The 21,958-nt window shown below is 41.8% G+C and overlaps 1 protein-coding gene across 10 annotated transcripts in view; it reads left to right on the top strand.

The window, feature by feature from the left end:
* The first annotated feature begins 581 nt into the window (after positions 1 to 581).
* Positions 582 to 21,958, top strand: part of DGKG (diacylglycerol kinase gamma) — a 197,279-nt gene continuing 175,902 nt past the window's right edge. For all 10 annotated transcript variants that reach the window (XM_019735850.2, XM_019735845.2, XM_074329136.1 and 7 more), the window contains exon 1: positions 582 to 751. The gene's annotated coding sequence lies outside the window, so the exon portion shown is untranslated. The remainder of the gene's footprint in view (positions 752 to 21,958) is intronic.

Below are 21,958 nucleotides of genomic sequence, written 5' to 3'. Positions count from 1 at the left end.
AACGGAGAGAACTTCTTGATTTTTTATTTTTACTCTCTCTGATGGGGTCGAGATAGTAAAGCAGCCTAGACATGGTTGAGATGTGGAAATGCCCGGTGGGTATTTTATTTGTCAAATAGTTGTCCTCCGTCCCCAGAGTCGTCTGGCCTCTGTCGCCCTGCGGAGCCCCCCACAGCTACGTCCTCTCGGAACCCCTAAGCTTCTAATTCCTCCTCCCAAGCCAAAGCCTTGTCAGTGAGAAGTGCCAGAACCATGCCCGCGCCCAAGTTGCACCAAAGGGGCGCAGGTTCCCACTGAGCCCATCCGCATTCCTGTGTGTGCGTGTGAGCGCGCGCTCGTTTGTGTGTGGCGCGTGTGTGTGCGCGCGCGCCGGGGGGGGGGGTTGGCGGGGGCGGGCTCTGCGCCCGGGGGCAGGGCTCCGCGCTGAGAGTGGCAGCTGGACTTACCAAGCCGCTACCGGCAGGGAGCCGCAGTGCCGTAGTAGCGGGCCTCGGACGAGGACTGCTTTGGAGCGGCGGATACCAGAGCAGGCAGAAGACCCCTGGCGCTGCCTAACGCCTGACCGCCAGATCTCCGCGGCACCCCCACGGGCATCCCCTCCCCTAGAGGGCTGCGCGGGCGGAAGGACGCCCAGACGCCGACTTCGGTCCCTTTTCTGTCTCTCGGTTCCTTTTTCCTCCCGAGTGAGGGAATAAGCCCCGAGGAAGGAGCGCTCCGGAGAACCGCGCAACCAAGTGTTGCCTGGTGAGAGGTAAGGCAGTGGCCGGCGCGGCGGAGGGGGGCTCGGGCTTCGGGGCGCGGGCTGCAGCGACTTGGAAAAGGAGGGCAAAGCGGGAGCCGGTCCCGTGGCCAGGGGAAGGAGCCGAGGCCACTGCGCCCACCCCTATGGTGCCACCAGCCCCAAAGCCCCTGCAGGAGGAGATCCTCCGCTAGAACGAGGAGAACACCGGGAGCGGCACGGGTGGGGCACTGGCTCCCTCTGGGATTGGGAGGACCTTCCAAGCCTCAAAGGTGTGCGGGCGGGAGGCGGCCTTGCTCCAGGCAGTTCGCTGAAGCAACTGGTCACATTTCTCCCCTTGTACACTTACCCTTGGCGCCTTGGTATCCAGTTCGCGCTCCTGCGTGCACAGGGGCGCCAAGGAGCGGGGGACACTTTTCGTAACGGCTGGCCGCCAAAGCCTCTGACGGTCCCGCAGGGTTCCAGGACTTTGAGGCACTCCGCAAAGCTCCTGGGCTAAGGGAGCTTAAAGGGAAGCTGAAGAGAACACGGACACCTTGACAAATACTATAAGCTAAGGAAGGGGAGGACGATCCGCGAGAGAACGTATAGCTGACTTGTTTAATCTCGGAGTCACAAGGTGTATGTCCGTGTGTGTGTGTCTTGAGGGGCGCACATCTAGTATCACCTGTGGGGCTTCGAAAACTCCATTAGCCCATCTCACCCTTCATATTGAGATTTTCTTCCTCTGGACGAGAGGACTGGAATTTGCGGAGAGGGCTGTGGAGTGCGAAAGCCCTACAGGTGATTCTTACGCGGCTCCCGCATCCCCGCCATCACTGCAGTGGAAATCAGGGGATCGGAACGAGGAGGCATCTCCCAGATGTGAGCGATCCCGCTGATGAACTCAGAGTGGCGGGCAAGACCCCTCCCCTACCGTCCTCCGCCCCTGGAGGCAAGAGGGTCTGCTGCCGCGCGAGGTGTTCTGTGGCTGCGACGCAGTGGCGCGCGGGAGAGCTGCGAACCCGCGGGCGCGCTCGCAAGCAGCGCCGCGAGGTTGTCTCCTCTGGCTTTATTAGCATACAATGACCTCGCTCTCGGGAGGAGGGCCTAAGAGGGCTGTTTGTTATTCTTTCATTTCCGGCGCTTAGGGGAACGCACCTTGGGTCTGCAGGTGTGGACTAGGGGTGGTCAGGACACAGAGTGGGGAACTGCCCCTCGGGTTCCAGTGGGGAGAACGACTTCGTTATTTTGGTGCGTGCGATGCTTTGTGTAAAATACAGCCCTCGGAGACACTTGCTGCAGCACTGGGCACCCTCGTTGTCAATGAAGGACATTAGGTCATGGGAGAGGGGAATGTCATCACTGTTTAGAAACACACACACACACACACACACACACACACACACACACCTTAGTTCTTTAGGACCGTCTCCTTCCAGGGATATGTCCTAACGGAGGGAGGGACTTCGTCGTTTGTCGTGTTAAAAGAGGGCTGTATTTGCCAGAGATCTCATTCTTAATATAAATTATACTCATTAAATAAAGTGGCTGCAATTACGCTAACTTTCCTGTTGTTCCCCTGTTGTACTCCTGATCTCAGTCTTTTCTTTGCGAATCTCACTTCACGTTTCTGTACAGCGCTATAGGCGTTATTACGGGTATTTTTATGAGGGGCAGCAAATATGTGAGTCTTTCCCACCTTACAATTTTATGTCAGTGTTTGGTTCAGATCAACCAAGACATGGGGATAAAATGATAAACATCAGAGCATCTTGCAAGTAGATTCTCAGAGATAGAAGAAACTACTAAGGACATCCGCCCCCCTCCCCCCCAAGCCTCCGCAGAGCACCTTCAACAACTGGTGGAGGATCCCGCCAGCCCTGTACTCCCAGAGATCCCGGCCCTGCACATGTGCGACTCTGCAGGGGGTAGAACCCATACAGCAGCAGCTGTACCCTCTCCAGCCCATTTTCAGGGGAGGAGGCTACCTACCCCCAGCTACTCCCCTGGAAGGGAAGGGGGAAGAGAGAAGTGCCATTTTTGTTGTCGTAAAACTCTTTTTTTAAAAAATATCTTATTGTATTATGTCATTATGATATACTCTTAGTATAAAATAATTCCTGTTGAAAGCAGAAAATGTGGTAAGTTGAAAAGTGTGCAAAGAATCATACAAAGCACCCGCAATTCAACCACCCAGATTCCCCACTGTTAACATATTAGCCTATTTCCTTCCCATCTATTTTCATGCCTTGAAATCCTACAGTGGATAGATAGCCAACGTTTACTGGGTACTTAAAACATGTACTTTCCGGGTGTTAACTATTTTATATTGACTGTCATTTAATACCCAGAAGTCTTTCTGAGGCAAGTACGTATTATCAACCCCACAAAGTTCAGGTGACTTGCCCAAGTCTCACAGCTAATAAGCGACAGAGCCAGCATTCAAACCCAGGCTGCCTGACTCCTGGATACTTGCTTAGCCTCTGTAGCTATTTTTTTCCTAATCAGTGTTGTAGCAAGTCCTTCATGAACATCGTTTTCATGGCTGCTTATTATTACACTGTTAGTCGTTTAAGTTGTTTCCTGTCTTTAGCAACTCAAATAACTCTGTACAACATCCCTAGCTGGGCAAAGTCTTTGCTGCACACATTTCCAAATACTTCCTTTGGATAGATTCCCAGAAGGAGAATCACTGGGCCAAATGGCATGAATGTTTTAAGCCTCCTGAAATATCTGACAACCTGCTTTTCCAAAAGGCTACACCAGTTTACACTTTCATCCAGCTGAGGCAACTCTGCCACAGTTAAAGCAGGTCATCTCTAGGGACTCACTAGACCAGGGCCTCACACAACCAAGCCAGACCACGTGAGCACACCCTTGGCCTCATGGGAGGAGTCACACCTGCCGTCCTGCTTTTTACACACAAGTATGATTATGGAAACCATACAAAATAAAGCTGTACCTGTTTTTATGTAAGCATGTGTCAGTTGCAGAATTCTCCGGCTAGACATCACACATTAACTTTGAATAAATCAAACTACTGTGTAAACTATGTAAATGGGCATCAGATCCCCCTTCTCTGCACAAATAATTAGAACAGCCCTTGCTCCTATGAATGTGTATCGCTATCACAGCCAGATGCATCCAGCCTAACCAATCAGTAATGGCTTCTTCACGGACTGGCCGTGTTCACAGAGCTGTTTGTTTACACCAAGTGTCTGAATTCCACAACCGAACCACAGTGGGAGTTGATGTCACATTATGTGTAACCGAGTTCACCAGCCCCCCGCCTCCAAATCACTCATGGTTAGTAACTACTAATAAAACAATAAAAATAAGGTGACACACCTCAATAAAAAAATGTTCTCAGGTGAAGAAAATGTGGCCACACAAGAGAAATTGAATTAGGTAATACAAAAAAGCCACAAAGGGGAAATTTTCAAAGAAAACAAATTGGCTGTAGCTGTGAGTTTTCCCCGGTGCCTCATAGCCACCTCTGCCACCAGCAGTGGGCTTAGTGGCCTTGGAATATAATCTGTTGTAAATGGAAAAAATATCCATTGAGCCCCCATTATGAGATCTACTTATTCAAGACCGCTCTTGTCTTAAAGTGTCCTTCTGGGAAGCCCTCCCTGACTGCTCATCCGGGTTAGAGACTTCTCTCTGCTGCTCCTGTAGCACCTGTGTGTACACTTACCTCAAATCACTTATCTGTATATCCCCCACTAAACTGTGAGCTCCTTGGAGGTACAGCTGGCACTGTACCCCCAGCACCTGAGATAATACTTATGTACGGTAGATAATTAAATGTGATGAATGAAAACATAAGAGAACCTTCCAGGTAATATTCTGGGTGCTTTACGTGCATTTCTCTTTTGCTGCATCTTTATTCTGCTCAGACTGGTCAGTCTCAGAAATATAACTGAAATGTGTCTAGAGCTGTGCTGTCTATTTCCACATGGGACTATTTCCATTTTCATTTAATTCATTAAAACTAAATAAAATTTAAAATTCAGTTCCTCAGTCACACTAGTCACAGTGCTTAAATGCCACGTATGGCTTCTGGCTACCATACTGGAGAATATATACATTTGGAACATTTCTATCATTGTGGAAAGCTCAACTGGACAGTGCTGGTTAAATTATAAGCTTGGTGTAGGCAGGGGGTGTGAATTTTCTTTTCCACTGTTTCCTCTGCAAACAGCCCAGTGCCTGGCCTGCCCAGGAGGAGGAGCAGAAAGAAAGAGGAGGGTTGGTGGTAGTAAATGTAGTATTAACATTATCTATACCGTTTGTTGGGCACCTACTTTGTGCCCCACATTGTGCTACATTTTGTACATGCATTGTCTCACTTAATATTCACATCACTAAGAGCCTGGTATTGACCCTATTTCATAAACAAGGAAACTGAGTCTCAGAAAGTTTAAGTAAGTGGTCACAAAGCTAGTGGGAGAGGCTGAGTTTACCTCAGACCCCTCTGATTTCAAAGCCTATTCTCTTAGGCCTTTTCCTTTCCTACCTCAATATGTGTTATGTGTGGTAATGCAAATATGAATTACCATCATCTTTGGCTTTCCAGGAAGTTAGAGAAAGGGTACTTTGGGAGCCTTCCCAAGGGAAAGAATTGGTATAATTTGCGAATGTTAATGGAATTTCAAGAGTGTGAAATTTTGCTTACAGGTTCATGAGGTCTTGTGCCTAAATGGGTGAGGTAGGGAGAAAAAAACCCACTTATAGTGTGGCCTAACCAGCGGGCCAAAACCTAGGAGAAAAGGCCAGCCAACCCCCACCATCTCTGCTTCTTCTCAAGCGGGCCTGTCATCAGCTCCAAAGAGAAATACTGGCTTGCTCAGAATCCTCCAGCCAATTAATGGCATAACCTGGCTCCCACTCCCTTGCCAGCGCCCTTTCCACTGCTCCATCCTGCCTCACAGGCCATTGGCTCCAGCGTCCTCGCTATCATTATACTCTTGCCCCAGTTTTCTCTAATTTCTTTATTCTTAATGAATAAAATATAGAATTTCAAGGGAAGCCTAATCACCAAGTAGAGTGAGATGATCACTTTCTTTGTTGTACTTTTCATATTTCTGTTGAAACCCTATAAGATTGAATTACAAATCTATACCAGTAAATACCTATCAAGTTTAGTATGAACTGGGGGAAAAAAACAACCTCTTTAAATTTGGTCTTGAACTGTATTGCCCCCATGCTTATATAGATGCTACCTGGGACCCAAATACAAAACCCTTACATTTATTCCTAATTTTATCTGTTTGATTCAGTCTATCTTGCCAGCTTCCCCAGATGTTTCTGGCTTTGATTCTGTTATCCAGTGTAGTTGTTGTTCCTTCTGGCTGGCTTCCTCTCATCCCCAAATCTGATGAGCATGACCTTTTCAACTCAGTCATCAATAAAAATGATGAATATTACAGGATTCTGAGGCATTCCGCTATATGCTCCTGAAAGGTAGATATTAATTTAATAACTAAACAGTGCTCTTTTAGAAAATATATTCCATTTCTTGTACTATCACTCAGTTCATATTTATCTTTTTTTAAAAGATTATCAGGGGAATCTTATCACAGTTCTTAATAAAGCTCTGATATTCTTTATCACTGGTATTTCCCTGATCTGTCTGCCCAATAACATTGTCAAATAAGCAGTTTTGTTAATCTGGCATAGACTACTTTGATGACTTTAGCCCTAAAAGCTCATTCCACATCCTATTCCAGAATGTTTCCTGAGATTATCATCAACCCCTAAAGTTAAGAAATTTTTATGTTATTCCCATTTTTAAAGCTAGAACTGTATTTGCCATGAAAGAGATGGTGGTGGTGGTAGTGATGATGGTGACGATAATGGCAGTAATGAGAGTGGTAGTGGTGGTTGGCGGTGATAGTTGGTGGCAATTGTGGTTGTTGGTGATGGTGGTTGTGGTAGCAGCGGTGGTGGTGGTGGTGGTAATGGTGGTGGTAATGATGGTTGTTGGCAGTGATGGGGTTGTGGTGGTGGTGATAGTTGTGGTTGGTGATGATGGTAGTGATGGGGACAGGGTAGTGGTAGTGGTGGTGATAGTGGCTTCCTTACTCTGTGATTCTAAAGAGTGGTCTAGTGATCTCAGTTGCATGTTGTCTTAGCACCCTGGGATATTACTCAATCAGACCAAAAGACTTCTATTAATTTGAGGCATATCTACGAGTCTCTAGTATCATTAAAAATAAGACCAGGGAAGGAGCCGAGAGAGCACCTGGTCCCAGGCCTTCCTCTTCAGAATTAGGAATCTTCCATCTAAAGGGGAAGGGCCCTACCTGTGGTCACTCAGCCAGGATGGGAAGCCAGGTCTCCCACTCTTCCCCTAGTGCATAATTCCTTTTCATCTTCTTTTGTGAAGAAGCCTAAGGCTTTGTTTTCTGCAGAAGTCTTCCATTTTCTCTTGGAATTAAACTCTGAAGTAATTGATGCCTCAGTGAAAATTAAAGATTCTTTCCTGACATCATGATTTAAAGGGAGAAAGGAAGAGGGAGCTTATTTTCCAAATGGGAAATGAAGTCAAAAGGTTTCCATGGCAGGACAGGTAGACAGAGAGGAAACGTTCAAGTAAGAAAAGAGTTTTTTAAAGGAAAAAAAAGACTTTTTTAATAATTAAAATGACAATAAGAATAGCCGTCTTTTACACATGTGCTACACTTAGAAGATAACAATGTATTCATATTCATGATTTCTCCTGATTCCTATCATAGGTGTGAGGCAAGCAGCATAGATGCTACTAGCCTCATTTCACTAGTGCGATTTTACCAAAGCAAAGGCTGCAATCTAGAAGAATCCACTATGGCAAGAAAAAGGATGAGAGATAAACTCAGTGGCCACACAACAGCTGACAAACCCCAGACCTCACTGCACAGATATTCATTTGTGCCCATCACTCCCTTCTGCATGGTCTGCATGGAGAGTTTTCTCCTCGCTTAAGGCATAAGCAGTGTCATCTACACAGAAACCAATTTTTCATTTTCCTAATGGCTCATCTGGCATGAAAGTTCCAAGTGGCCAGAGGTCAGCAAGGCCATTTTGACCCTTAAATCCTGAAATACTGGAATGTTTTAGCCCAAATGTTTTTATTCTTTGCTGTATTTCTCCACCTCTCTGCTCTGGAACAGCAGCCTCCAGCACTCTACCCGCTGCCTCAGTGCCCCTGCCTTTCATTTAAAGTGAAAGAACTAGAGACAGCTCTCTTGATCTCCCAGAGGGCCAGAGTGTTCCTTCCAGAATCTATGAGAGCCACAAAAATGGGCACTGTCATTCAGTCCCCATCCCAAGATTTTATCAACAAGGATGTCCACGATCCCCAGAACCTGACCCCAGGACACCCACTAGTGAAGGTGGTCTCCTTCCTTTTCTCATGCCAGGATGTTCATCAGGCTTTAGCTGGTCACAAAGTGATCCTTCCCAACAGTTAAGAAGCCAGTAGCCATATTTTCCTGTAGCTGAGGAGGTTTCCACTCTACCCCAAAGCCCCTACTAGTCCTAATCCATGAATTACGCAAATCCTGGAAAACACACTCCTGAGGAGATTCATTCAGTCATTTGACTAACACTAAATCTTCAAATATATATTGAGCACCTCCTCTGTGCTAGGCATAGGACTGGTTTCTGGGAATAGGACCAACTGGGTTTCCAGGAGCTGGTGGAACTGTGTGGAACAGAGTCAGAAACAGATAATATGTAGCATTGTCTTTAGATGAGAGTCAGAGGAGGGTCACCTCACCAGTTTAGGAAGGCATTGGACCAAGGAGGTCAGGTAATAGTCTCTGGAGTAGATGAGCTTCAGCTGAGATTTAAAGGATGAATAGAAGTTTAGTGAAGAAGTGAGTGTGGATAATACATTCTAGGTAGAGGGAAGAGTGCAAGCAAAGGCTCAGAGGCAGTGCTTGTCTACAGGTTAATGTTGCTAGAGCAAAAACTGAGTTTGGAAGTGATGGTAGATCAGTGGAAATACGGGCAGGAGGATGTTGTCTGTCAAATTAAAGAGTGTGGAACTTTTCTCATAGACAGTGGGGGGTGGGGCACTGAGAAATTAAGTGGGAACTGACATGGTCAGATTTTAACGTTAGACGACCCCTCTGGCTACAGTGTTGGAAGGGGAGAAGAGAGGAAGCAGGGAACCTACAGGGAGACTGTCCTGGGAATTTATAAAGGCTAAAGTAGGTAGTTCAGATGGAGGGAGGGATAGTATCTGGAAAGAACTGGTAATTGAGTGGTTGTGAGGATAGTGAGAAAGAGGCAGAGGAACTAAGGGTAATTCCCAGGCTTCTGCCTTTGTGTTTCTGGGAGGATAGCAATTCCGTTGACCATGAGAACTAAGGAACAGGAGCAAGAATGGGGTTAGATAGTGATTCAATTAAGGGGGTGTTACATTTGAGGTGTCAGTGAGAGCTCCAGATGGGAATGTAGTTGATAGATGAGCTATGTGGCTAGAGAACCAGGTTAGGGAGTCATCGTGTAAGACGTAGGTGAAACCACAACAGCTGATGAGATCAGGGGAGAGTCAATTTTCGTGTGTTTCTTTTTTTTAATTTAAGATTTTTATTAAAAATATAGCTAACATACAATATTATATTAATTTCAGGTATACACTATAGTTATTCAACATTTATGTACCTAAAGAAGTGATCACCATAAGTCCAGTAACCATCTGACACCGTACACAGTTATTACAATATTATTGACTATAATTCCTTATGCTATGCCCTACATCCCCATAACTGCTTTGTGACAACCAATTGTACTTCTTAATCGCCTCCACTTTTTTTCACCGACACTCCCAGGCCCCCTCCCATCTGGCCACCATCTTTTTGCTGTTCCACTTGGGTGTTTTATGCTGTATTGTCTTCCAAATCACTGACTCAATCCTCTGCTTCATCTAGTCTGCTGGTGATTCCTTCTCCAGCACTGAAATGCACTGAAATGAAGTGCTTTCTTCATCTCAGTTATTGTATTCTTCACTTTTGACTGGTTCTTTATTATGGTGTCTATGTCCTTTGTCCTGCTTGCTCTCTCTTTGTTGAAGTTCTCACTAAGTTCCTTGAGCATCCTTATAACCATTGTTTTGAACTGTCTCTGGTAGGTTGCTTGCTTCTATTTTGTTTAGTTCTTTTTCTGGATTTTTCTCCTATTATTTCATCTGGGATGTATTTCTTTGTTTCCTCATTTTGGCTGCCTCTCTGTGTTTGTTTCTATGTAGTAGGTAGATCTGCTATGTCTCCCAGTCTTGGTCTGGTAGCCTCATGTAGTAGGTGTCCTGTGGGACCCAGTGGCACAGTCTCCCTGGTCACCTGCACCGGGTGCTCCAGGACTGTCCCTTGTGTGAGTCGTGTGTTGAGCCTGTTGTAGTTGAGCCTTGATTGCTATTGACACATCTGTGGGTGGGATTGACCCTCAGGCTGACTGGCTTTCTGGTTTGGCCACATCTACGGCTTATGGGCTGCTGTGCAGGAGGCTTACTCCACTGAGTTGGATTTGCCCCAATGGGTTCTGGTGCCTGTTGAGACCACCCTTTGTGTGTGCCACTTGTGGGGCTAATTGGCTGGTGCTCTGCTGTGGTCTGAAACCAACCTCCAAGTGTGTTGAATCTGGGGCCTGTTGGGAAGGGCTCCAGTGCAGGCCCAGGTCAGCCACTGCCTGTTACCAGCTGAGGGCTACCTGGTAGGAGCTACAAAGCGATCCTCAGCTGTTTGCTGCCTGTGCTAAACTTGAAGGAATGTGGGAGAAGCCACGCTGCAAACTGAGGACAGATGGCACCAGTACCAGGCCTGCGGTAACTGCAAAAAGCCAGGACACCCAGAGGCCTGCTGCTACCTACTGGCTCCCTTAAGGTTCAGCCCCTGATAAAGTCTCATGTGGCATGTGAGTTGGGTGTGGCAGGGTCTCAGGGAGTCACTAGAGTGGAAAGAGTTGTGGTCACCAGGTTAATGTAGACTGTGGTTTTGTGCCAGTGTTGAGCCTGGATTGACTCAGCAAAAGTCTCAGAGCTCACCAAGACCAGTTGCTGCCTGCCTGGGTCCTGTGGACTCCAATAGTTTTTAATGAAAGAGTGCAATGTGGGATGCACTGGCTGCTCACAGAGGAAGTGCCTCTGGCAGTTCATGAGTTGGATGAATCGGGTTCTCAGCTGAGTCAGCAGGGAGGAGAAGCAGAGCTCACCAGGCCAGTCAGAGTCAGATTTGGCCATAAGCGTAGGGGGAGGGCTCAACACAGGAAAGATGGCATCCGCCTGCTGGCTACATGGGAGAAGGACCCTTCAGCAGGAAAATGCTGACTGTCTTGCAGTCTTGACCCCCACCTCAGTCTGCTCCCCCTATGTCTCCGAGTCCCCCCAAGTCACCGACTCTCTGCTGGAGCCAAAGGCGAGCGAGAGAGTCTGTGCACAGGCCATTTAAGAAGATGCTTGCGCTTCCCGTAGCCTTCATGAATGGGTGGAATTCCCACTGTTTTTCACAGCCAGATGGTGTGGGGGCTCCTCTTCCTGGCACCAGTAACCTGCGCGGGGGACCCTGGTGTGGGAGGCTGGGGTCCTTCTCTCCTCCAGGCGGGAACCTCTGCAGCTAAGATATCCCTTCTATTCTCAATCTCCACAGGGAGGCTTGTGGCTCATTCCGTGTCTCTGCTCCTCCTACCAATCTCGACATGCCTTATTTATATTTTTAGTTATAGGTCTCCTGTTCAGCTAGACTTCAGATGGCTCTTCAAATTGATTGTTCTATAATTTAGTTGTAATTTTAATGTATTCAGGAAAGGATGCAGGCATAGTGTCTATCTACCCTGCCATCTTGGTTCTCTCTCATTTATCTTGATACTGTATTGCCAGTATCTGAAAGATCCATGTCAAAGAGATCACGCATCTTTAAAAAGGGAAGGAAACGTCTCACAGCATTGAGAGTCTGGGCTTGGCAGGAGAGCTGTTCCAGTAGCCATTTGCTGACTCAGGTAGACCAATGTCCACTTCTGCCAGGTGAATGGTCAGGCATAGTGTTTGATACAGAAACGCTTATATTCCTCTTCCACATTTGAGCCTCACAAGTTCGTAAACTAGAACAATTGTTCTCAACTCTGATTAAACATTAAAATTACCTGGGGAGCTTTGCAAAACTAGCAGTTGTGGATCTCACTCATGGAGACACTGATTTAATTGGTCTGGTTTGGGGGCCTGGGACTGAGTAGTTTTTTTAAAGGTACTCAAGTGACACCATTGTTCAGTAGAGTTAAGAAACATTGCTAAACAAGAAGCTCCCTCAGTGATTCTTCAAATTACAGGATTTAAAATTCCTTAGCTCTTTTGGCCAATCTCCTATGAATGCATTACAATTTCTCTAAAAACCATCAAAGCATCAGAACCTACGCTGGACACTGCACTCTAGCCATGGTCTTGCTTGCACATTGTCTCTGTCTTTGCATTGTACAGATATTTCTCCCTCATGCCTGCAAGGATTATGGAAAACCTTGCCTAATATCCTGTGCTTACAACTACAATCTACAGTCTACAGTCTATATTTTTTCCTGAGTTACATAACTAACATATCAGTCAAAGTGACGTAAAAAACACCTGCTATGACTTCTGAGTGAAACTTGGTTAGTTCCAAGGGATCATTGCTTTCTCTTGTAAGTGCTCACAAAGCAATACACACACACAAACACACACACACAATGGGAAACATCTCAATCACATTAATTAATGCCTCCTCGAACGTGCCTTGACCAGCACACATTTCCCCAAAAATAAGATCTAGCCGGACAGTCAGCTCTAATGCATCTTTTGGAGCAAAAATTAATATAAGACGCAGTCTTATATTATATTATATAAGACCCAGTATTATATTATATTATATAAGACCCGGTCTTATATTTAGTAAAATAAGACTGAGTCTTACATTAATTTTTGCTCCAAAAGATGCATTAGAGCTGATTGTCTGGCTAGGTCTTATGTTTGAGGAAACACGGTAGCACTGGACCGTGGAACTCACTCTCAGTAAACACATGGTGGAAGTTCATGAAAACAATATTTAGCAATTCTAAAGAAGAGAGACATCTAAGAACATAAAAGTAATATCTCTATAAAATAGACACTGTAAAAAAAGAAAACTTTAAAAAAAATCTCCAAGTTATATTTACAGAGACTTAAGTAGACATAGCAGAAATTATCAAAAAGGAGCAATCTGAGATTAGGAAACTTTGCCTCCTTTAAAATGAAAAATATTTTGTGGAATTAAAATCATGTAATGGCAGCATAAATATTAGAACAATGCGGAAAACTAAAGATGACTGTGAATTCTCACAGTACTGATAGAAAACACATTAAGAAATGAAATAATGAGTGAAAAAATGGAGGCTACAATTCAGCACATTAAATCTAAAAAAGCAGGATTTTTGAGAAGAGGATAACATGGACAATGAATTATAATAAAAAAATATAAAAATATTTTCCTGATTTCTGTTCAAAATAGTTCATTGTGTACCAGGAAAAATTAAAGATATATTCTGGTGAAAGTTATTAATTATAACAATAAAAAAAATCTGTTCATATACAATCAGAAAAACAGTATTTTATTTAAAAAAAAAGCATGTGTCAGACTTTCTGTAACACTAAATGTTAGAAGGAAGTTGATACATGGCTCTAGAATTTTGAGGTAATAAGATTATGACCTAGAATTCTGTATTCAGTAATATCTGAGTGGAAAAAAAAAAAAGGAAAGATTTTCTCAGACAAGAAAAGTACCCAGAAAGTAGATCACTGAAATCCTTTACTGAAAAAAGCATTTACTCAATATATTCTGATCAAAAGGAATATTAATGAACATTAAAAGTTGGGAATGGAAAAGATGTAATATTAAATTTAGGAGGTGAACAATGAAACCAGTCAAACATAGACTTAATGTTTAAATATTATTAATATAGTTATGAAACAATGCAACTGTCAAAAATCATTCTTAATAAAAAAGGTACATAAGAAATTCAATGAAAATAATCTGGATCTATAAACTCAGATTACTCCAGAAAAAACTCTTGAAGTGCTAAATTTCTCATCTTGTACTGTGAGAGACATTGATTTTTGTTTGTTTCTTTGTTGACCTAGATAGAGAAATATAAATTTAAATATGTTTTAAATGAGAAAAAGAATAGATGAACATAAAACTAGGAATATCATGTTTAACTTCAAAATTAGGAGGAAGATTGGAATGTTATACCCAAGATTAAAAACTAATAAAAGAGCAAGGGAACATTCAAAAAAGAAAGTATAAATTAAGATGATACAAAATGAGGTCAAGCATATTAGCACATTAAGTGTGAATGATTTAATTGTTTCTATTAAAAGAGAAAGAGACATGGATTGGGCAAAAACTAATTCTAGATGTATGCTGTTTTAAAGAAAATGGGACAGAAAGAAACAAAATGGGGAAAGAAAGGAAAGAATAGAGATATACCAGGAAAATGCAAACCAAAGAAAGAAGGGAGAGCAATATTAATATCAGACAAAGTAGAATTTAATGCAGGAAACCTTAAATCATGTATTAAATGTGACTACAAAGACATAATCCATTAGAAAACATAACATCCATGAATATTTTTATTCTGAATAACAAATGTCAAAATGTATCAAATGAAATTGTCAAAACACAGAGGAAAATAATGTATTTCTATCAATCTTCAGCATATTAAGTGACAAAAACAAATCCGTATATAAAGAATTTTAAGGCTATAAGGAACTTGATGTAATGAACATATACTGACGTCACATTCAAGCATGAATGAATGTATCTATTAAAATGCTTATGAAATATTGAGAAATTTTGATCACATTTAAAGAAAATTGTGGTACGTTCCAACAAGTAGAAATTGCCCTGCTAGTAAGAGAAGAATAAAACTGAAGCAGAGTAAGTCTAGGGTAATTTGTTCTAAAACCTCAGGGTAACCTGGGACCTATGCACATCCACCTGCTGCTATTAATTCAGCATTCAGGGAGAACAAGGCACAAGGCCTGTTATTTGACAAGCTTCGAGTCTATAGAATACTTCCTTCTTTAAGAATGAGTGGAGTAAAACAGTTAGGAGCTAAAGAAAGTGGAAGATGAGGGAGTACCAAATAGCATTCAGAATGAAAATGAATGAGCCCTTCCAGTTGGACCTAAAAGGACATTTTAGGAGACTGGAATCCTCTGAAGAGGGCAAGAAGCCATGACCTCTACAAGTCAGGAGAGAACCAGATAAAGCCAAGATGAAAGTAAAATATGGTATGCAAAGATATGAATGAGATATGGAAGGATTGCAAGGAAACTAAAACAGAGTAACAAAATTAAAACGTATTAGGTGAAACTAATGAACACAGTTTATTCTATAGAAAATCAAATTAAGTGTGTGGAGGAAGCAATGTCATAAAGGACAGGTAATTAGTACTAAAGCCAATTAGAAAAGAGATATCTAGATAATTACTGTAAACCCAGTTTCAAAACAATATGTAAAAGTAAAATTCAAGGAAAAGATGTGCATTGTTACAACAAATTATGAAACAACAAACCTGAATTTGAAACCCCGGATTACATTTTTAAAAGCCTGAAAAGACTGGTGTTTGTCTGGAGTCTATACAAAAGAATAGGACAGTGAAAATAAAATATTCTGAGTTCCTTTGTTCAAGTATGAAAGAGCCATTTCATTCTTTTTTAAAAGATTTTTATTAAAATATAGCTAACATACAACATTATACTAGTTTCAGATGTACACCATAGTTATTCAACATTTATATACCTAAAGATGTGATCACCATGCAATCCCTTCACCTTTTTCACCACCACCCCCTCGCCGCCAACCCCCTCTGATCTGGCAACCATCAAAATGTTTTCTTTATCTATGAGTTTGCTTCAGTTTTATTTGTTTATTTTGTTCTTTAGATTCCACATATAAGTGAAATCACATTTCATCTGTCTTTCTTTGTCTGACACTCCACAGCACAATACCCTCTAGGTCCATCCATGCCACCCCAGATGGCAAGAACCCATTCCCTTCCCTGGCCAAGCAATATTTCACTGTGTATATCTATCACCTTCTCTTTATCCATTCTTCCATTAGTGGACACCCAGGCTGCCTCCACATCTTTGCCATTATAAACAATGCTGCAACGAACATATGGATGCACACATCCCCTCCAAGTAGCATTTTAGGTTTCTTTACATTAATACTCAGAAGTGGGATTACTGGGTCCTTCTTTATCTCTTGTTATATGCTTTGTCTTAAAGTCTATTTTGTCTGGTGTAAGTATTGCTACCCCAGGTCTTTTTGTTTACATTTTCATGAAATATCTTTTTCTATCCCTTTACTTTCAGTCTGTGTATGTCTTTCAATCTGAAGTGATTCTCTTATAGGCAGTGTATGTAAGGGTCTTGTTTTCTTATCCATTCAGCCATCCTATCTTTTGATTGGAGCATTTAATCCATTTACATTGAAAGTAATTGTTGATAGATACGTAGTTATTGCCATGTTATCATTCATATTTTTGTTCTTTTTTTTTCGTATTAAAGAAGTCTCTCTAAGGGTGGCTGGTTAGCTCAGTTGGTTAGAGCATGGTTCTGATAACACCAAGGTTGCTGGTTCGATCCCCACGTGGGCCACTGTAAGCTGTGCCCTCCTTTAAAAAAAAATTATAACTTCCTATTTCATACTTAAAGGAAGAAAAATTATATTTAAAAAAAAGAAGTTCCTCTAAGATTCCTTGTAATACTGGTGGTGAAGTCCTTTAACTTTTTCTTGTCTGGGAAGCTCTCTATCTGTCCTTTGATTCTAAATGATAACTTTGATGGGTAGAGTAATGTTGGATGTAGATTGTTTTTCATCACTTTGAATATTTCCTGCCAATCCCTTGTGGCCTGCAAAGTTTCTGTTGAGAAATCAGTTGATTGTCTTATGGGAGTTCACTTGTAAGTAACCATCTGCTTTTCTCTTGCTGCTTTTAGGATTCTCTTTTCTTTTTTTTTCTTTTTTTAATTAAAGTTTATTGGGTTGACAATGGTTAGTAAAGTTACATAGGTTTCAAGTGTATAATTCTGTAATACATCATCTTTATATCACATTGTGTATTCACCTCCCAGAGTCAGTTCTCCTTCTATCACAATTTGTCTTTAACCTTTGCAATTTTAATCATAATGTGTCTTGTCTTGGTGTGGGCCTGTTTGGGTTTTGGGTTCATCTTGTTTGGGACTTCTTGAACTTGTGTGTCTATTTCTTTCAACAGGTTAGGAAACTTTTCATTCATTATTTCTTCAAATACATTCGAAATCCCTTGCTTTCTTTCCTCTCCTTCTAGTAACCCAATAATGAGAATGTTTTTACACTTGATGTTGATCTTAAACTCTCCTCATTTATTTTTTGGATTCTTTTTTCTTTTTGCTGTTCTGACTGGGTGTTTTCTGCTACCTTGTCTTCCAAATGGCTGATTCAGTTCTCTGCTTCATCTAGTGTATTGGTGATTCCTTCTATTACGTTCTTCATTTCAGTTATTTTTTACTTCAAATGGGTTCTTTTTTATGGTTTCTATGTCCTTTTTTATGTTTGTTATCTGTTTGTTGTAGTTCTCACTAAGTTCCTTGAGCATCCTTGTAACCATTGTCTTGAACTCTATCTCTGGTAGGTTGCTTGCTTCTATTTTGTTTAGTTCTTTTTCTGGATTTTTCTCCTGTTCTTTCATCTGGGATGTATTTCTTTGTTTCCTCATTTTGGCTGCCTCTCTGTGTTTGTTTCTATGTAGTAGGTGGATCTGCTATGTCTCCCAGTCTTGACCTGGTGGCCTTATGTAGTAGGTGCCTTGTGGGGCCCAGTGGCACAGTCTCCCCTGGTCACCTGCACAGGGTGCTCCAGGAATGTCCCCTCTGTGGGTTGTGTGTGCCCTCCTGTTATAGTTGAGATTTGGTTAGGACCAGGGTTGCTTCCATATCTTGGGTATTGTAAATAATACTGCAATGAACATAGGGGTGCATATATTTTTTTGAATTCGTGTTTTTGTTTTCTTTGACTAAATACCCAGAAGTGAAATTATTGGATTGTTGAATCACTTTTAATAATTTATATTTTCTCAAACATTTTCCATTTCATCTAGGCTCTCAAATATCGTGCTGTAAAGTAAAATATCTTATTCTCTCATAATTTAATAAAATCTCTTGCATTTTAGTTGCACATACTTTTTCATTTGTAATATTTCTGGTTCTCCTTCTCCTCATCTTCTTTTTTCTCCTCCTCCTTTATCTCTATCTCCCCTCAAAGAATTGTCTATTTTATTGTTTTTTTTCCAACAACAACAAAAAGAGTTTTGATTTTATTTACTAACTGTTCAGTTGTTTTGTTTTGAGTGCTAGCTCATTACTTTCTGCTTTTGTCTTTAGTACTGCTTTCCTCAGATTTATTTAGATTTCTTCCTTTTTCTAGATTCTTGAGGCAGGGGCCTAGTTCATTTTTATTTTTTTTTTCATCTTTCTTGTTTTTTAAGAAATTCATTTAAGGCTAAAAGTTTTCTTTAAGCATTGCTATTACCAAATTGCACATTTACTAGATATGTAACAATTTCATATTTTCATTTTCTTTTTAAATAAGAAGTTACTTAAGAATATGTGGGGGTTTTTTTAAAAAGAAAATCATATTGTTGCAGATCAGATTTTCTGGGACACAGATTCTGAGTTGGAGATTATAGTGCATGATTATTAGCAGTTTTAAAGGGACTGCTCTTGGGATCACCACTTGTGGAAGGGAAGGGACAGAGCAGGATTTAGCAAAGGGAGAAGTTGAACTGGGATGGTCCTGCTGAGTTGTTCTCATTTGGGGTGAGGAGACCAGGCCTTTATACTCCTCCTTTCTGTGTCATTTAGTAATTGGATGTGGGTTGCCCAGGAAGGGAGCATGACCTTGAACAAGGCAGCTCTTTCCAGCTAAGGCAATATCTGGAAAGGGATGACAGCAGACAGTTGTCTGCCAGCAGCATTACCAAGCATCAGGGGGGGAATAAATCCTTCTTTCCAGAGGGTCTGGTTGGCACAGTTCAGCAACTACTACAAATACTTATAGTTTAATATTTTAACTAACTTTTGGTTGTTGATGTTTAATCTGTGTAGGAAACTTCCCTGTGAATTCAAATAATTTTTTTTTTTTACTGAGTTACAATGACTTTAGAGTATTTAACTATATACACATAGCAAAATATATTTAATTATCCTATCTTGTGAGGCATTTAAATTGTTTGGAATTTTTTGCTATTATAAACAATGCTGCCACAAATATCCTTGGAGTTGAAATCTTGTAGAAGTAATAATATGGGCTGCCAGTTGGCTCAGTAGGTTAGAGCTCAGTGCTCATAACACCAAGGTCGCCGGTTTGATCCCCACATGGGCCACTGTGAGCTGTGCCCTCCACAACTAGATTGAAAACAAATATTTGATTTGGAGCTGATGGGTCCTGGAAAAATGCACTGTTCCCCAATAGTCCCTAATAAAAATTTTAAAAAGAAGAAGAAGAAGTAATAATAGTCACAGAACTAGTGCTGTTACTGTCCATAGTTACTTTCTTAAGATAAACTTATAGAAGTAAAATTACATGGAAATGTACATTTGGAGGCTATCAAGACATAGTGCTGTTTTAGCTAATTTACTTCCACATCAGCAGTGTTGGAGAGTTTCTGTTTCCTTGCTTTCTTACGAACAAGGATATTACCTATTTTTAATTGTCAACAGTTTGATAAGGTAGCAATAATATCTTACTATTGTTTCTATCCAATGGTGTATGATTTAAATGAGTATGAAATGATCTTTCCCAGCCTAAAATGATGGCACCAGATCCTATGTGACAAGAGCAAAGAGTTGATGTCTAACATTTCTGGAGGGAAAATGGAGTAACTCTGAGAAGGAAACTTAAATATTACTCCACTCTCTGCATTTATCAAATGAGGAACTTGCGGTCTAGAGAGTGAAAATGACTTACTCAAAGTCTCCTACCCACTAAACATCAGAACCAGAAAATGGATGTATCTTACCAGTTTCCCAAACCCCATCAAGCCGTGTTGTCTCTGAAACTGGAGTTGATGACCCCCCTATGAAATATTTTAGATTTTGTACTTTATTCAAATCAGAATGTTTAAAAATTATTATAAATACATCTATGTTTTCCTGATGAGTGTCTTATGCCAAGTACTGCCACGTGGTCTCAGTGCCCCTGTCATCTTTGTGTCATCTGGCATAATGGTAAAGAACACCTCCAGAGTCAGGTTATCTGGGTTTGAAGCCTGAATCCAGTTAATAGTTATGGAAACCAAGTTACTGAACCCTCTGTGCTTCAGTTTCCTCATCTTTAAAATGAGCATATATTTATATCTACCTAAGGTTGTTATAAGTGGTTTACCAGATAATTCATGTAAATTTCTTAGGACAATCTGGCATGTTGTAAAGATTAGCTATTATTAATGAGTTTTTCCAACTGGGCCCTAGACACCTCTGGGGTGGAGGGAACCATCCAGGGACACATTGTCTGAGGATTGAACGAGGTGTAAGCGCCCCTGGGTGCTGTTGTCCATGGTGCTGAACCATTGTTGCATGACTGCCCGTTAGGACTTGTTGGTTCTCTGGAATTAGTGGAGGAAGAGGCACGTGACTGCCCAGAACCCTCCACAAATTAAATTCTGCGCTCCTGGAATGAGCCAGAAAAATCAATCCTCAGGCAGTTTACAATCATTCCTAGGTCTGAAAACCAGCACAGATACTGGAGGGAGTATGGACTTTGAATGGGAGACATGGGATTGAATGATGGCTCAGTTGCCTGCAAGGAGTCTGATTCTAGGTATTTTGGCATAGTAATGACAACCTTAAGAGATTATTTTGAGAATTATTTTAATGAAGAATAGGTAGTAGACTCTAAGTAAATGATAGCTATTATTTATATTGTTATGAGAAGCAGAAGTGGAGGAAGGGAAAATAAAGGAGGCTTAGAGAATGAGAGATCAGAGGGTATCAGAGGAGAGAGGGGAGAGGGAGATTGAAGTAGAGAGTGCTCATGGGCCAGCTCACCACACGTTCCTCCTGGTCCAGAGGAACTTACCAACCTTAATGTGATTTCTTTTCACACACTGTTCCAAACTTGAATGTTTTCTCTTTGGTGTGGTTTTCTTGTGGTTATTGTACACACACACACACACACGCACACACACCACACTCCTGCAACCACAATATCTGGTACATTTACAGTGCTTTCTTTTTCTAGACCTGCCCAAGTCCCATGCCATGCCTTGTGGTGTCTTTTCCCTGACAATTCTGTTTCTGACATGGAAATGATGAGCTGCGGCATGAATAGAGCTGCAGTTTTCTCACCTCAGATTTTTCTGTTTGTTTGTTTTTGTCCCTTTACAGTGGGAACTCCTATTATCTGTTCTGTTCCTTCCTGAGATTATATACAAAGGGTTCCAAAAAAAAATGCATACACATTTTAAGAAAGGAAAAACTGTATTAAAATTGTAATAGTCAATATATACCGATAACAAAAGATGAATACAAGTCATGTATACATTTTTGGGGGGGCACCCCCAGTATTTGGCACAAAATGTCACAGGAGGAGAATGAAACATAGATCCAGACTGTAAAAGAAGGAGAATTCTGCAGGGAATATAAGTCATAACATGAGAATTTCAGGAGCTAGGCAGGTTGACAGGCCATCACGGGCCTCTGGCTTCCCCGTAATGTTTCCTTGCCTCAGGAAAATGGAGCTGATGTGGGGAGATCCAGAATCTGTCTGCCTTAGGGCCCCCGTAAGGAAAAGAAATAGCTCCCAGGCAGGCATTCCAAGCTTCTCTTCTTAGTCTTGCCCCTTACATTCATGTAAAGCAGTGGTTACAAAACACTGGCATGGGTCAGAATCTCCAGGGCTCTTTAAAACAGATTGCCGAGCCACCCTGAATTTCTATAGGTCTGGGGTAGGTACCAAGAATTTGCTGTTCTTACATGCTCCCGGGTGATGCCAGTGTTGCCAGTGTGAGGACCACACTTCAAGAACAACTGATAAAGGAAATTTTACTTGCTGTGACTCTCATATCATAAACTTTCTACAAATAATTCTCATCATTCTCATAACAGCCCTGTGAGACATGTGTTATTATTATTCCCATTTAGAGATGAAGAACAACTTGTTTAATGTCTCATAATTATAAGTGGTAGAGCTAAGATTTGAATTCTGG

This window comes from Rhinolophus sinicus, linkage group LG01 (genome assembly GCF_036562045.2).
Source record: "Rhinolophus sinicus isolate RSC01 linkage group LG01, ASM3656204v1, whole genome shotgun sequence".
NCBI classification, from domain to species: domain Eukaryota; kingdom Metazoa; phylum Chordata; class Mammalia; order Chiroptera; family Rhinolophidae; genus Rhinolophus; species Rhinolophus sinicus.
This window is presented reverse-complemented; position numbering and strand designations above follow the sequence as displayed.